The sequence below is a fragment of the Monodelphis domestica genome, chromosome 7 (genome assembly GCF_027887165.1).
Source record: "Monodelphis domestica isolate mMonDom1 chromosome 7, mMonDom1.pri, whole genome shotgun sequence".
NCBI classification, from domain to species: Eukaryota; Metazoa; Chordata; class Mammalia; order Didelphimorphia; family Didelphidae; genus Monodelphis; species Monodelphis domestica.
In genome coordinates this window covers 80,945,578-80,961,239 of record NC_077233.1, presented here as the reverse complement: position 1 = coordinate 80,961,239, position 15,662 = coordinate 80,945,578, and the positions used below count along the sequence as shown (strand labels likewise).

Genomic DNA, 15,662 nt, shown 5'->3' with positions numbered 1-15,662 from the left:
AGTTAGAAAAGTCAGCAACAATTATATGTAAATCAGGTTATAGTTAACCACATTCTGTAAAACCTGAATAGCTATGGAGAAAGAAGAACTAAAAGGAGAAAAGAGGCAACTTCCTTCCTTCGTTTGGGGGAAGAATAGAATAAGCTTTTGCTAGTTCAGTGGAAAACCATTCTATAGGGAAAGCCATTGCAATAGCTTTCTCTATCTTCCCCATCTGTATGTAAATAAAGGAAGTAATTCTATGATCAGGAAGTCTAAAAATGTAAACTAAGGCTTCCTCTGTGGGTATTTCAAATATTCTAAACAGAGTACATAGGCAAGCTATTGCTGAAGCAAAAGGAAATTATAAAGAGACACTGGAGCATAATCTTCTCAGGGATTATTTTATGCCACCTAAAACCTACAGTGGATTTTTAGAAAGCATTTTTGTTTATAAGCTAACACCTAGTTTGAGTCAATAAGGGAAAATTTAAGTCTTAGTGAGAAAGATACTGAATTGCTTCTTTTAAAAGCTTGATCTGAAACAATAATCTCCCTTAATGACAAAATTATTTTAATTGTTTTCATCAGTTCTAGCTAAATTATAGGGATACATATGGTAAAATGAAGCAAAAATACTTCTATAGTAATTAACCTACTAGCCAAATATACAGAGGCAACTGCCTTATCCCACTTTATTATGAGATTCTATCAAGATGATAAAATGCTGTAAGCAGGAAATGGAGTGGATCACCATCCTAAAGCAAGAATATTTTAACTAATTTTAATTGTGCTAAAATTTTTGAAAAGCTGGCATTATACTTCCTACTCAACCCAGAAGTAGAAAACAAGATGAAGAAAATGAATTGATTAATACTTGTCTTTATTTAATGATAAAATCTGCAGGAAAGCACACAGTTTCACTGTCTGAGCAACCTAGGTTTGATATTTGTAAGAGGAAAATTCTAGGAAGTAACCTGATATTAAGGACTTATTCAAGAAAACACATTCCTGTGTGTGTTTATACAGATTCAGGCAAAGAGGGAAATTATCTCTTCCTCTCTAGGTCAAGTATCATAGGTGGCTTTACACGATCAGAAGAAGATAAGCCATGTAATTCAATTTTTTCCCTTTCCCCCCTACTGTAGATAATGAAAGGAAATAGAACAATAAGAGTGTAAGTGTCCTGAATTATCCAATACTACCAACTTGTATAATTACTGATCAGAATAATACCCATGGCCATAAAAGCTCAAATTATCTTTAATACATTCTGTTAACTAAGGCATGCATTACAATACAAATATTGACTTTTTAAAAAAAAGTTGAAACAAAAACATTTTGGTGCATAACAGGTTCATGTTAACCAAATCAGTAATGCTCTAACATTTCAGAAAGGACATCTAGGTGGATAGTTTGAGTACTGATTCTGGAGTCAGGAAGACCTGAGTTCAAATTTTCCCTCAAGAACTTGCAACCTGTATGATCTTGGACAAGTCATGTAACTCCATTCAGTTTTCTCAGGTGGAAAAAAAAGTGGAAAATCATTACAATTTCTTTGCCAAGAAAACCCAAATAGGGTCATGAAGAGTTGGAAACTGCTGTAATAACTGAACAAGGGCCAGCAAACTGAGGAAGCACTACATGTATGTAAGTCATTGTCCCTTTTAGTTCCATATTCAAAAGTCAGGGAAACAAAATGTAAGATGAAAGGATTGTTAATTTATGTTAGAAAATGGATAACAGTTTGAGATAGAAGGACTTTTGACATCTCATTTAACCTCCTTATTTTGAGGAAAGCAAGGTAAAGAGAGAGAAAATTACTTGCCCAAAGTCACACAGGTACCAAATGAAAGAGGCAAGATTTAAGCCCCTATTTTTTTTTACTCCAGACACAGGGCCCTTTCTATGAGACCATGCTGCCTCAGTAGATTCTGAGTCTCCATTCAGGATCGAAGAGATTTGGGGATTAACTTGTTCCCATTTTAATAAAAGTAAACTAAGATCTAAATTTTCATATTAATCTTCTTGCCCAAGAGAAATGAAAGAAGTGCCATCTTGACAATTTCAGAAGAAAAGGAAAGACTTCTTTGAATTTATAGAGTGAAAAAGAATTAGGGGAAAAAATTTATACAATGGTAACAACATTATAGAGAAAAACAACTTTGAAGACTTGAGAACTCTATTCACTGTAGTAATAAACTGAGTCTTGGGGACAGAAGATTAAATATGCCACCTGTCAAAGACATGATAGAAGGAAGGAAACATGCATGTCTGGAGCTGACCAATATAGGCATTTGTTTCGCTGGACAATGCATATTTGTTATGAAAGTTTTATTTTTCATTTTAAAACCTATTGTTCAATTTGGCAGGGGCAACAGGAGGGATAAGAATATTTTGGAAATTTTTGGTTAAAAAAACAACAAGCATCAAAAATGGAGTAAAAGAAAGTAAAAGAAAAAGAAAGTAGGGGAGTTATGGACATAGAATAATTCATTTAATCAGATGCAGTTAATTTCTTGTTACGTTCCCCTCAAGTACTTCCCCTCTCTTATTTTTTATTGTGAAAGGGATCGCTCTCTGGAAATCAAAATGATATTATACAAAAAATTAATAATTTTAAAAATTAATTAATTAATTTAAAAGGATTATTTTTTCTTCTGGTATGCAAGCACTTAATTACTGAACAAAAAAGAAAGTGAAACAATTGGAAACAAGTGTGACATGATAGAAAGCGCACTAGATTGAGAATCAGAGGATGAGGTTTAAATCCCAACTGTGCAATTTGCTTTTTCTTTTACCTTAGATAAATTACTTAACCATTCTGGATTTCAGTTTTCTGCTTTATGATAATGTTGGACTAGAATGATCTCCAAGGTCCCTTTCTTTGAGGTTTAAATTCTATAAATGAATCCAGAGATTGTAGAGAGGGGGAGTTTGGAGTGAGGAGAATACTCTTAAAATACTGTTAGATGTTTTAAAAGATTGAATCTTTCTTGACCTTCAAAAATGGCTCAGTTCAACTTCTGGTCTAAATTTGACTAAAGATATTTTCAAATAAAAACCACCTGGGTCATTAAAAAAGATGACCATTAGTATGAGTTATGCACATTGATGCAAGGGAAGAAGCCCCCTGAAATTCCATTCTTATAGACATCCTGTGGTTTTATGGATACTCTAGGCATTTATTACCTGAACTTTCATTGAGTCCTTGAGCTCAGAAGATGGAATTAACAACTCAAGATCTCTCAAAGGATATGTCACTGCTTATATGTATTCTGAACATTGAACAGGGATTGTTGTAAATAAAGGTACTTAAGAAAGTGATGGAAATGACTGAAATGGAAAATATAAAGCAGAAATGTACATGTTGAGGTTCACAGGCATAATTCTAAATAAGATTTTGTATTCTTTTTAAGTAGATGATACAGTAAGCATTATTATATTAGTCATACTTACATGGTACTTTATACTTGACAAAGCTATTTCTGAGAAAAACAAAAGCTTACTTTGGGAAGATAACTGAAAAGATTAGGAACGGTCAAATGAATTAATGGAAGATAATGTTCTTCAAACAACTTGCCCTTAAGTATTTTCAAAGTGCTTTGATGACGTTGGAAAGTATCCTGATATTTCAGTCATTGACATGTTGTCTCTCCCAATGTGAACTCCTTGAGGGTGGTGGCTCAATTTTTTTTTTGCCATTTTTGTAGTCCCAGAACTTCGCATTATGTTAGGTATATAGGAAAGAATTAATAAGTGTTTGAATGACTGATTAAATTTATGATTGTACAAATTGAGTGGTTCTAATTCCAACAAATTTAAGTAGACAGAATTCTAATGGTCACAAGGTAAGCTTTTCATAAGACATGGGGCACCAAATTAGATTATGGATATTTTAGATTATGGATTATGGATATTTTTAGATCCCTTTGTGATTGCTGTGGTCAAATCTATAGTCTTGAGATCCACATGAAGGCTGGCAAAGGAACTGAATGAAAGGCTTACCCATGCCAACATACTGCATTCTGTACATTGAGAATTAGCTTGCATATTAATTTGTATACTATTCTCTAACCACATAAAATGTTCCCTGGGAAGTAGAGTACCCTTGATTATTTAAGTTCATTAAATGGTTAGTGCTGTTGTTGCTAAGTAGTTTTTCAATTGTGTTCTACTCTCTGTGACCCTATTTTCGATTTTCTTGGCAGAGATACTGGAGTGGCTTGCCATTTCTTTTCCAGCTCATCCATCTTTCCATCCTTTACAGATGAGGAAACTGATATAAACAGGGTTCGGTGACTTGCCCAGGGTCACACAGCTAACAAGTGCCTGAGGTCCAATATGAACTCATGACATTGATTCTTCCTGATTCCAGACCCAGTACTTTATTCACTGTGCCAGCTAGATGCCCCTAAATGGACATGATTGACTCCTCTGGTGAGGAATATCATGTTCATTTTGGCTCATCATCTTTGAGGAATAACATAGATAAGTCTGAAAGAAATCAGAAGATGGCAACTGGGATGTGAAGAACCTTGAATGCATGTCATACAAGGAATGGTTGAAGGAAAGGGAAATGTTTAGTCTCAAGTAGAGAAGGGAGTAGGATGAACATGTTAGTTATGATAGTTATTTTCTGCTATTTAAAAAGCCTTTAAGTGAAAAGGGGAGTCGAAGAGCTCTGTCTAACCAGACTTAGAAGTAATGGGTTAAAGATACAATGGGGCAAAGTTAGGCTAGATATTGCTTCGGAGAGTTGGACCCTGAAGTACTTTAAGACTGATTCAATGCTTCTCTTTTTGCTCTAGTGGCATTAAATCAGCTTATTTACTTGGAGAATCTGGCTCAAATGTGGTTATGATCACTATACTATCTCTTGTAAAAGTCCTGAAGTTGGGGAAGCTAAGTGGCTAGTGCGTTGAGAGCCAGACAGTCCTGGGTTCAAATCTAGTCTCAGATGCTTCCTAGCTGTGTGATCCAAGGCAAGTCACTTAACCCCCATTGCCTACCTAGCCCTTACTCTTCTTCTGCCTTGGAATCAATACACAGTACTGATTCTAAAATGAAAGATAAAGGTTTAAAATAAATCATAAGGCTGAATGGTGTAGCCAAAGTACTGGGCTTGAAACAAAAGACCTGTTTACTTGTGACTTGACAGTCTGCTTGACCTCTCCTTGTCTTAGTTTCCTCAGCTATCAAATAAGAAAATTGTGGAAGACGGTCTCTAATGCTCCTGCCAATTTGATCTTCTGCAAACTGGTTTAGTAAAATCATTCACATATAAATTCATACTGGTGTTTAGGTGGGTGACCAACAGAAAAGAACAAAGAAACATTTATCATTTTTCTTTGATTGGGAGTAGTGGTTGAAGGAGGAGTTGGATCTGTGATTTCATCACTGTAGCAAACTTTGAATATAGAACCTTTCTTCCCCTTAAGCAGAGCAGCAATTCATCTACAATGTAGTGTGTTAGTGACCTGAGTTATTGAGAGGTTAAATTACTTGCCCAAGGCCACCTAGCTTATATATGTCAGTTTTCCTGACTCCTAGGTCAGTGCCCTAAGTTCCCTCTACCATGTGCATCTCATTTTCTTATTAGAAAAAAATCCAAGCTCAGAACAACAAAGAAACCATCATAAAATACATTTCTTACTCTTCATACTACAGAATTTTGCAGAGGAAATTAGACGCCATTTCTTTGGAGGTTGGTTTTTTGATTAACTGCTTTTCTTTGGTACAAGATGGAGCTTGAGGGTGGGCATGTGACTTATACTAAAACAAAAAGCATCAATAATACATTTTTTAAAAAAGAAATCATCAATTGTTCCTTAGCTAGAAGTTTAAAGATTGCCTATTTCCCTTGGCCTATGGGATCTGTATCAAATATAAATGTTTGTTGATTAATCAGTACTTAAGAAATGTACACATATTGTGTGGCAAATTTTCTTGTTTCAAATATATTAAATATAGTAAAATGGAGCCAGGAATGGGGAAATAGAGTTGACTATTTAATCAAGTAGGTAGAAACATAGTTGTTAGGTCCCATATCATGAAAAAGAAGAATGAACAATTATACTGAACATATCCTAATATGTTTGGATTTTTTTTCCTTTTTCTTCCATCTTTAGAAATAACAATTCAAAAAAGGATAAAAAGGAAGAAAGAGCAATTCTTTAAAGCTTCAAAACAAAATTACCCAACGGCCATGTGAGACATAGTATTTTTTGCCAGACATTGATCTTGAAAAGTGCAACAACTTAGTAGGAAACATATGTACAGGCTCTGTTTTGTCTAATTTTTGAGATGAATTGCATTTTTCAGACCCCAAACCCTCTGACTCCATAAACAATCAGGTTTTCATTACCAGGAAGACTGGAAATTTCACAGGACTTCTAAATGACTATAAATAACTAGGAACACAGCAGTTCTTGCTTCTTTCTTTCATTCTAGCACTCTATTTTTCTTCTACTCTTTTTCCTTCCTAGAGCAAAGATGTGTGCATGATTCATTTAGAATAGTTGTCCCCCAAAACAAAGTCCTCCAAAATACTCCCACTACGTATATATTGCCTATTACTCCTCTGCCAGAGAAAAAAATCTTGTGCCTTGATATGAGTGCCAAACTAATGAAGATACTTCTAGGTAATTAACAAGAGGAAGAGTCTGCCATGTTTTCTTCAGGATGTCCTCAGAGGCAGGTGGATCAGGGCAATATGTGTTAGGGCAATATATCAGGACTCTGCTTGTATCACTGCAGTGAAGGCTACATGTAATCTATTTCTTATAATTTATTCTGCATTTCCCTGCTTTCTGGTTTGAACTTTCTATGAGTATTGACACAAAGGGTAGATGAAGAGACAAAGTATTCTCAAATGGGAAACGAACAGCAAAAAATCTAGGAAAGAGAAGTGCATAAGGGATATGTGAGTAATGCATAAGCGTCCTGCAAGGAATAAGAGATTATTTGGGGTTTTAAAGCTATCTCCTTTTATTAATTGATACCATCTCAAGTGTTTTCATACCCCCTTTTGCTCTTTCTCCTACCCTAGCCCCATCTTAGAAGAAAAAATGCATTTCTTCTCTCAGATGTGTAGCAATAATGATATTCATCTTGATGGGGGGAAAAAAAGAACTCCCTAAAATCTTGATTTCTTGGTGTGAATTCCTTTCTGTTCTGTATATATTACTAAATTTGCACTTTATTACCCTCTTCTCTTTTCTAGATTTTATTTTTTCTTTCCCTTTCTCCTTTAGAAATACTATACATATGAAAGAAGACTACATTTTTTATTTTAACATGAGATAGAGAAATAGGAGAAAGGATGAGGAGAGTATGCAAACACTGGGTTGGTATCAACTAGTAAAGAAAAAATAGCATGAAATCTCCAAAGGATCTCATATTCCTTGAAGGAATAAAATATATATGTATATATATATATATATTTATATAATATTTATATAAATTGAGTGGTGGGTAGAAGGGGTAGCAGATATCTTAGGGAGAGATCTAAGAAGTAAGAAGACAAAGCTCTTTTGGGGAAAGAGCTCAGGTACTGTTTTATGTGTCAGAGAAATAGAGATCATTAAGGAGAGAAAGCATCCCTGGTATGGTGGATAGCCAGTACAAGGTGTGGAAATGAAAGCTAGATTGTCATGGTGAGGATAATTAAGTAGATATTATGGGCTGTGAGAGTAAGGAGTTGAGGATGATATCAAGCCTACCAACCTTCGTAAATGGAAGCATGGCGGTACCATTGATCATAATTGGTAAATCCAGAAGAGGGGTAGTTTGGAGGAGGGCAAGAGAATGCTTTCTTGCTCTCCTTTTTCCTTTTTTATCAAAATAATAAGGTCCAGGCTTTGGAGTTTATTTTTTAGACATAATTTTGGATCTTCTTTAAAAATCTTATAAATCAACTCCTCACAATTACATCACTTCCAACTTGAATCCCATCAGTAGATGCTCAATCTAATCTAACTGCTTTCTCATTTTTCTTCTCTTTAGTGACATTTCTGCTATTTTGTGTCCATATCCTAGGAGTTGTGATATAGATATTAGGACCTAAGTGCATTTGGTTTCTTTATTTACTATTCAGTCAACTCAAACTTCCACATTTGTGTTTATGTTAACACAAAAAATTTGTGACTTCATAAAATCTTAAGTCATTTTATCCAACTATAGTAAACAATAGTTTTAAAATACTGTGTTCCTAGTTGTAAACTATATGTAAGTTTCTATAATATGAATAGTTGAAAGAATACATGGATTTAGAACTGAAACTCATTGATGGCCAAAATATTACATATTGGCTTAGGTGGGGAAAAGATGCTTCCATACTGTTGAATACCACCAAATATTAGAAATTTTTTAGTATAATATATTTAAGTATATAATTGTTTAAAAATTAACATCTGAAATATGTTCATATTTTGCATTGATTTCTTACACTAATAAAAAATTCTGAACTGTGTTTAAGAATTTTTTTAAAAAGAAAAGCATTCTACAGTAGGCTCTCCAGAATGTTGTCACTGAATATGTGACAAAGGATACAATATAGGTGTTTCTGTAACTAACTGGATAAATGGGGTCCAATGGATAACTTTGATGGTTAAGTGTCAATTTACTCATAGGGTTCTGAGTCACATAAGACTCCAAACAGTGGCATTTTTCTTTGCTAAAACTCTGTAATCATTCCTTCTTTTCTGCATTCATAAGTCTAACAATTTATTCAAAAGGTTACATGCACAGTCAGTTTATATATTATACTATGTTTTCTGTTTTAAGTCTTCATGAATTATAGTCATTATATACCAACAGGGCAAGGTACAATAAACACAAACCACATGTGAGTCAAAAAAAACCCCCAAAAAAACCCAGAAGAGAGGAAAGGAGGGTAACAAGGAAGAAAAACAGTTGAAAACAGAAACTGTTGTGTAGCTCTTGCCATGACCACTTCTAAATAGACCAAATACATTCTACAATTATTGAATATTTAAAAGTGGTTTGGGACAGTCTGTCACAACAAAGAAGATGTCACATAAATCGCATTTACCCTCCTCAGATCACAAAATCATCTGGGAACTGGACTAAGGTTTCAAAAATAAGGAAGCTAACATTTTTGCTTGTAAAGAAATATTCTGATAGGAGATGGGGTGGGGTAGAGGGGCTACTCTTTATTTCAGAGGGTGGTTTCCGATTTAATTTATATTTAGCAGTGTGGTAAAGTAGAAAGAAATTTGGCTCAGCACAGATTTCAAATTCCAGCTCTTACATCTAGTACATTATGACTGTGAACATATCTCTTAATTTCTAATGGCTTATTTTCCACTTCTGTTAAAAAAAAAAAAGTGGGGGAGGGAAGAGGAGTTGGACTAGATAGCCTTTAAGGCTACCTCCAGAGACAATTCATTTTAATTTAGGCCAATTCTAATGATTAGGCCTGAGTAGCTAGGTGGCATAGTAAATAGAGAACTGGCCCTGGAATCAGGAGTTCAAATCTTGCCTTACATAATAGCTATGTGAGCTTGAGAAAATCACTTAACCCTGTTTATCTTAGATTCCACATCTATAAAATAATCTGGAGAAGGAAATGGTAAACTATTCCAGAATCTCTGCCAAGAAAACCAGAAATGGGGGTCAAGACACAACTGAAGAACAACAAAAAAATGGTTAGCCCATCTCTTCCTCCCCACCCACATCGTCTCAATTTCTTTCTATGCAATTTCCATAATTTTTGCCAGTTTTACCCTCTGAGGTAAAACAGAATAGTTCCCTCCTCTCTCTCTCTCTCTCTCTCTCTCTCTCTCTCTCTCTCTCTCTCTCTCTCTCTCTCTCTCTCTCTCTCTCTCTCTCTCTCTCTCTCCTTTTCTCCTCTCTCCCTATCTGTTTCTCTCCTTCTCTCTCTCCCCTTCTCTCACTCATACTATAAAAGTCTCCCTTTTTGATTGGGACAATTTCTGGTTCAAAAAGTTCACAAAAAAAGAAACACTGAAAAAGTAGCTCCACAGAGAAAGGGTACTAATTCAGAGTAAAGACAGCTGGTGTTCTGCTTCCCAGAATTTAATTTACATTTGACTAATATTAGAACTTTAACGCTAAAAGCTGAAAATCCCCGATACCTAGAAAGAGTTGGGGAGTATGGAACAACTATATATTGCCTATGTGTGGCTTGGCTAAAAGAAATGTGGATTTTGGTTTCTTGCTGTAAGATAGAAGTGAGTAATTTCATATAAGAGTTCCTACTTTGAAGCAGCAGTTGGTCACAGCCAGACCTCTAAGTGGGTCTGTGAAAAGTCCTCCGAATTGGGAACAAAAAAGGAACCTCAGAGTCTGTATTGCCATGTATTTATTACTTGAAAGAACTGTTTGGATGGAAAAAAATGCCTCCTAGAAGAGACTATTAGAGGAAACAACTTGCTGCTTAGAAGAGTTCATTAGAGGAATTAGTTTTAGCCCTTCTTGCACTGAGAGGTCAAAACTCCTGAGTCTATTCATTGGAACAGACCTGGAAAAGCTTTTCAGATTTTAGGCTTAGGGAAATTATTTTTGCTGAATGAGCTTAATACTGCTTCAGCAGCCAGAAGAGTAGCCAGCAGAGAAGCAATCCTTCATAGCAAGAAATCTTTCTAGATGCACAAGAGGAGTAGCCATTAGTAAACTACAATTTGGACTGTGTGTGAAGGAAATAGAAGACATCAAATTGAGGGTTGTGAATTGCCATTGGCTATGTTTTTTTTTCTATTCATTCATTCATTCATTCATTCATTCATTCATGCCAACAGGTCCATAGACATCATGCATGATAGTGTTCCAGGTTAACAAGCAGAATGCTATCTTTTAATTTTTTTTTGCTTTGCTTTCTGTTGATTAAATGCTTCTGAAAAAGGATTACTATCATATTGGCTTACTTGTTAAGTGGTAAGTCCCTGAGTTGAGTCTCAGGAGTGATAGTTATGAGACATAGGAATTTATTCCTTCTATCAGGGACCTTAGGACAATGTAGGATGATTGAATCAGCATAACTAACCCCTCTAGAAACCTCTGACTTGCTAACATGAGTGTAGGTTGGATGGACAAGTCATCCCAGAAAGAGTTAAAATGATAAGGATAACTAGCATTTGTATAGTGCTTTAAAGTTTGCCTTGAATATGTTATCTTTTTTAAAGTTCACCATGATCCTCTAAGGTAGGTTTCAATGTTATTTCCATTTAACAGATGAGGAGAATGAGGCCAAGAAGTTAGGAGACTTGCTCAGATTCATGCAAATAATAAGTCTGAGGAAGAATTTAAACTCAGTTCTTCCTGACTCAAAGTTCAACACTATTTATTACACTACCTAGAGTGAAAAGAATTTGATTTCCTATTCCACACATGTTTATGACCTTCAACAGGATCATAGATCTGAGTTAGAAAGAAACTTGCAGGTCAGCAAGTCCAATCCTCTCATTTTACACAAATTACATTTGTATAATTAAAAAAAAAATTTTTAACAAAGACCCAGAAAAGGTAAATGACTTTGACTTGTTCAATGTCATATAGACCATCAGGGGAGAGGAGTGGTTCAAGTTGAGACTTGGATATGGATCTTATGACACCAAGTTCAAAATTTCCTTTCCACTAGACTATGATGCACATTATTATAAAATACAAATGAGGTTTCTCCATTTAATAGCATCCTTCTATCTACAAACTGAATGACCAGTAAATTTAAAAAAATCTCATTTAAGCTAAGTATGTAGAAATTGCCTGTGAGATCAAGATAAATTTGCTTGATGGAGATAATAATTGTCATAAGCATAATAGTATATTATTTGCTGACAATCAACAGTATTTCTCTTACAATAATGACAATCAATTAATTGATGCCAACCCAAGTCTCTTGGACCAAGTCAGTAGAGGACAATGCTTCCAATTCATTAGGATGGTGTTCTCTTTCAGAAAGTCTACAAGGTCATTCTCTTGTGTAGTTTTTAGTCATTAAGAATTGTTTTATCTCCTCCATGGCGCTGACAATGATATCTCCAATGCCAAGTGTAATAGGACCACTTTTAAAGTTTTCTAAGCTGGGACATATTGTTTCCATTGGGAACAAGCCTCCAGACTACATATTGTATGTATACTTTGAAAATATCCCCAAAGGATTCAGAATTTGAATCATTTTCTACATGAACAAATAGATGACAAAAAGAAGTGATGTGGACCTACCCTCAGCCAATAGTGAAAGGATAAACAATAAGGCAGGACTTGGAGGTAGACCTAGACATCGCCGGTTCTGGTTTCAGATCTGGCCTTAGACACTTCCTAAATATGTGACCCTGGGCAAGTCACTTGCCTGATCCTTACTGCTCTTCTGCCTTGGATCAATACCCAGTATTGATTTTAAGAAAGAAGGTAGGGGGCAGCTGGGTAGCTCAGTGGATTGAGAACCAGGCCTAGAGAGGGGAGGTCCTAGGTTCAAATCTGGCCTCAGCCACTTCCTAGCTGTGTGACGGTGGGCAAGTCACTTGACCCCCATTGCCTAGCCCTTACCACTCTTCTGCCTTGGAGGCAATAGACGGAAGGTATGGGTTTAAAATAAAAATAAAAAAAAGAAAGAAGGTAAGTGTTGGTTTAAAAATAAATAAATAAATGGCTCAAGTAATTATCCTAAAGTGTATGTCTAACCGTATTACTCCCCTGCTTTAAAAGTTTCTGTGGCTCCCTATTGCCACTAGAGTAAAATACAAACTCCTTTGCTTGGCTTTTAAAGCCCTTCATAATCTATATGCAACCTACCTTTTCAGCCTTGTTTGACTCTTTAAGCTGTGTCCTGTGAAAATTTAACACAACTTTGGATTTAAAAACAAAGGCTCTTACTTATGAACCGCATCTCTGAGGTGATGGGGGGGGGGGGGGGGGAGGGGGGGAGTCCGCCGGGAGATGCTGTTCCGGTGCTAAGACCTCGTGGTGACTCCTGGCAGCCTGTAGACCCACCTCTGATCGGGACTCGGGTCTAGTTCGCCAAACCAGCGGGGCTCAGAAGAGGGCTGTCACAAAGGGCATACATTGGACTAGGGAACGGAAGCGGCTCTTTTTTGTCACGGAACCGCCGAGAGAAGGTGGGTCGCGGAGCCCTGGTGTGCCCAGGGTGTGGCTGTGCAGCTGGTTCAGGGAGAGGAGGGGAGGAGAATGGCAGCGCACACAAGCACATGATCAGGGCTGGCCAGGAGAGCTCCTGCGCCTGAAGTATCGCGGGCTTGGGGAAGAGGCTCTTGAAGGGAATAGCTGGCCACGTGTGGCTGGTGACTTCTCTTTCCCTGACCCGATTTTTATTATTTATACATTATAAATGCAGTTTCCGGAAAATTTTAATCTTACCAATCCCAACGAATCTGGGCTACTTGCTGCCCCCTGTACCAACCTTAGTTCGGACCTTCTTCCCTTCATGCTTATTGCAATAGCCTTCTAATTGGCCTTCTTGACTCCTTTCTCCCGTCTCCAGTCCATAGCTCAACAGCTGCCAAAATGCAACCTGGCTCCAATTTAAATTTCCAGCGTATTTTATATGCCTTCCCTTCAGACATTCTACAGTCCGGTCAAAGGGATGTTTCTTGTTGCGTCCTGGACATGAAAATATATTTCCCATTTCTCTGGATTTGCAAAGCTGTTTCCCTACACTGATTCTCCGCCCCCTCCCCCCCAACCCTCTCCCGAAAATACATTCTTTCCTTAAGAGTGGTCTCTTAGGACCTCTGTTTCTTCAAAGTTCCTTCCACTGAAATATCATCTAGTCCAAGCCTTTCTAAATCTCCTTTCACCACCCACTAGTAATTTCCATCTCAAATTACTTGATGTTTGTTTGTTTTTTATGTTTATATAAGAATTAGGGGGCTTGATTAAATCAACCATCTCCCCCCCCCCCTTAATGGAACTATCTATATCAGATGAAAATACCTTGTCATTAATTCATTCATTTAATATTTATTAAGTGCCTACTGTGTACTTATTTATTAAGTATTTATTTATGTATTTATTAAGTGCCACTGTGTTAAGTGCTGGGTATACAAAGAGAGGCAAAAGACAGTCCCTGCCCTCAAGGAGCTTACAGTCAACAGAGATATCAAACAAAGCATAAACAGCTTAGTTAATTAAAATGGAAAGGAATATACTGGTTCAAGCCATTGGATGGAATGAAATGAGTCTTCATAAGAAGTATATTGGGAATTGTTGAGAAGACTTATGCTCTATTTGTTTTACTAAAACAGCAAGCCAGTACTGAATCCAGGTCAATAGTGAAAGCAGTTCTAGGCAGGTATTTTAGAGAAACTTGCATTTTGCCAATCAAAAGATGATCTTGTGAGATTTGAAAGGTTGGAAGAGCTGGACTTCCTATTGACATCCCAGTAATGTCCCTGGAATAGCAGTAGCTGATGACAGTGGCTGCATCAGGAGCTGAGGAAACATGAAACACATAGAGGAAAAGAGGCTTTCAGACTCTATAAGCATCCCAACAGGAAGCTGTATATTTGTATAACAAAGTTCCTCAGGGAACTTTGCAGGGACTCCACAAAAGAGGGAAAGGATATCTAGTAACCAGTAGCTACATGACTCCTTTTTCACATGGATTTTCTTAGTTCCAAAAATTTTTCCCTGAACTCTGTATACTCTTAGGGGAAAACATGTCCTCAGTTGTTTTTCGAAGGGGCTACTCCTAAGTATCCTTACTATAGCACCTTAATAAATAAATTAATTAATTACATTAATTAAGCCTTATTAATAAATTTAATTAATTAAGCCTGATTTAATTGATATCAGCTGATAATTAATGTAGGCAACATATTGGCTCCTAAGTCTCCTAAACTAATGTATAAGAATAAGTCCCCCAATATAGTTCTATATTTCCTCCCAAACCCTAATGGGAGAAGTAGCCAGGTTCTGGGATTAGACCTGCCAATATGAGCGGGAGTTGGGGGAGTGAGCCCAGAGTGTGTGTCCTACTTATGTCTAAACATTGTCTCCTTCAATAACATGCAGGCTCTTTGAAAGAGGAGGCTATTCCTTTTTGTTCCCCATACCTAGAATGGTTAATGGCACACGCTATGGGTTTACCAAATCTTTGTGAATGAAAACAGAGATTTAAGGCAGGGTAGGTGTGAAATGGATTATATGGAGGAGAGACTAAAGGTAGGAAAGTGATTGTAGCCATACATGGTTAATGTCACTGGGGCCTGGACTGGTAGGCACAGTGGCAATGGGAATAGAGAAGCAATGGCTAGCTAGCTTATTTGGAACCTAAAAGTTCAAGTGGCAGGATAGCTTAGTGATGTTAAGAGTTCTAGACAGGATTCTGAGAGGGAATAAATTGGGGAGAGGAGAAGAAAAGAACCTGTGGGAAAACAGGTACGCACTAGTACACTGCTGGATCTATGAATTGGTCCTGCCATTCAGGAAAACAGTTTATCACAGCCCTGATCTTTCTTAGAAGCTGGTGAAGTAAAGTAACTGTATCTGTAGTTGTCAAATTGGGCACATGCCCCCTCCCCCACGACATCAGCATTTCTGAGCAAGAGAATGAATGGGTAGCTGTCCACACGCACACTTTGGCTCTAGTGTCAAAAACAAACAAGCAAAAAAAAAAAAAGGCTGTTGATGGACAGCCCCCTCACCCCTTCCTTAGAGGACAAGGTCTAATAAGCTTCTTG

At 36.8% G+C, this 15,662-nt stretch overlaps 1 protein-coding gene and 1 long non-coding RNA gene across 3 annotated transcripts in view; one reads left to right on the top strand and one right to left on the bottom strand.

Annotated features, from left to right (window-relative positions):
* The window catches only part of TNS3 (tensin 3), a 481,975-nt gene that overhangs the window by 434,824 nt on the left and 31,489 nt on the right, over window positions 1–15,662 (bottom strand). The window lies entirely within an intron of this gene.
* LOC130455474 (uncharacterized) overlaps window positions 12,950–15,662 on the top strand; it is a 31,364-nt gene continuing 28,651 nt past the window's right edge. The window contains exon 1 of the long non-coding RNA XR_008913455.1: window positions 12,950–13,079. This is a non-coding gene — a long non-coding RNA (uncharacterized LOC130455474). The remainder of the gene's footprint in view (window positions 13,080–15,662) is intronic.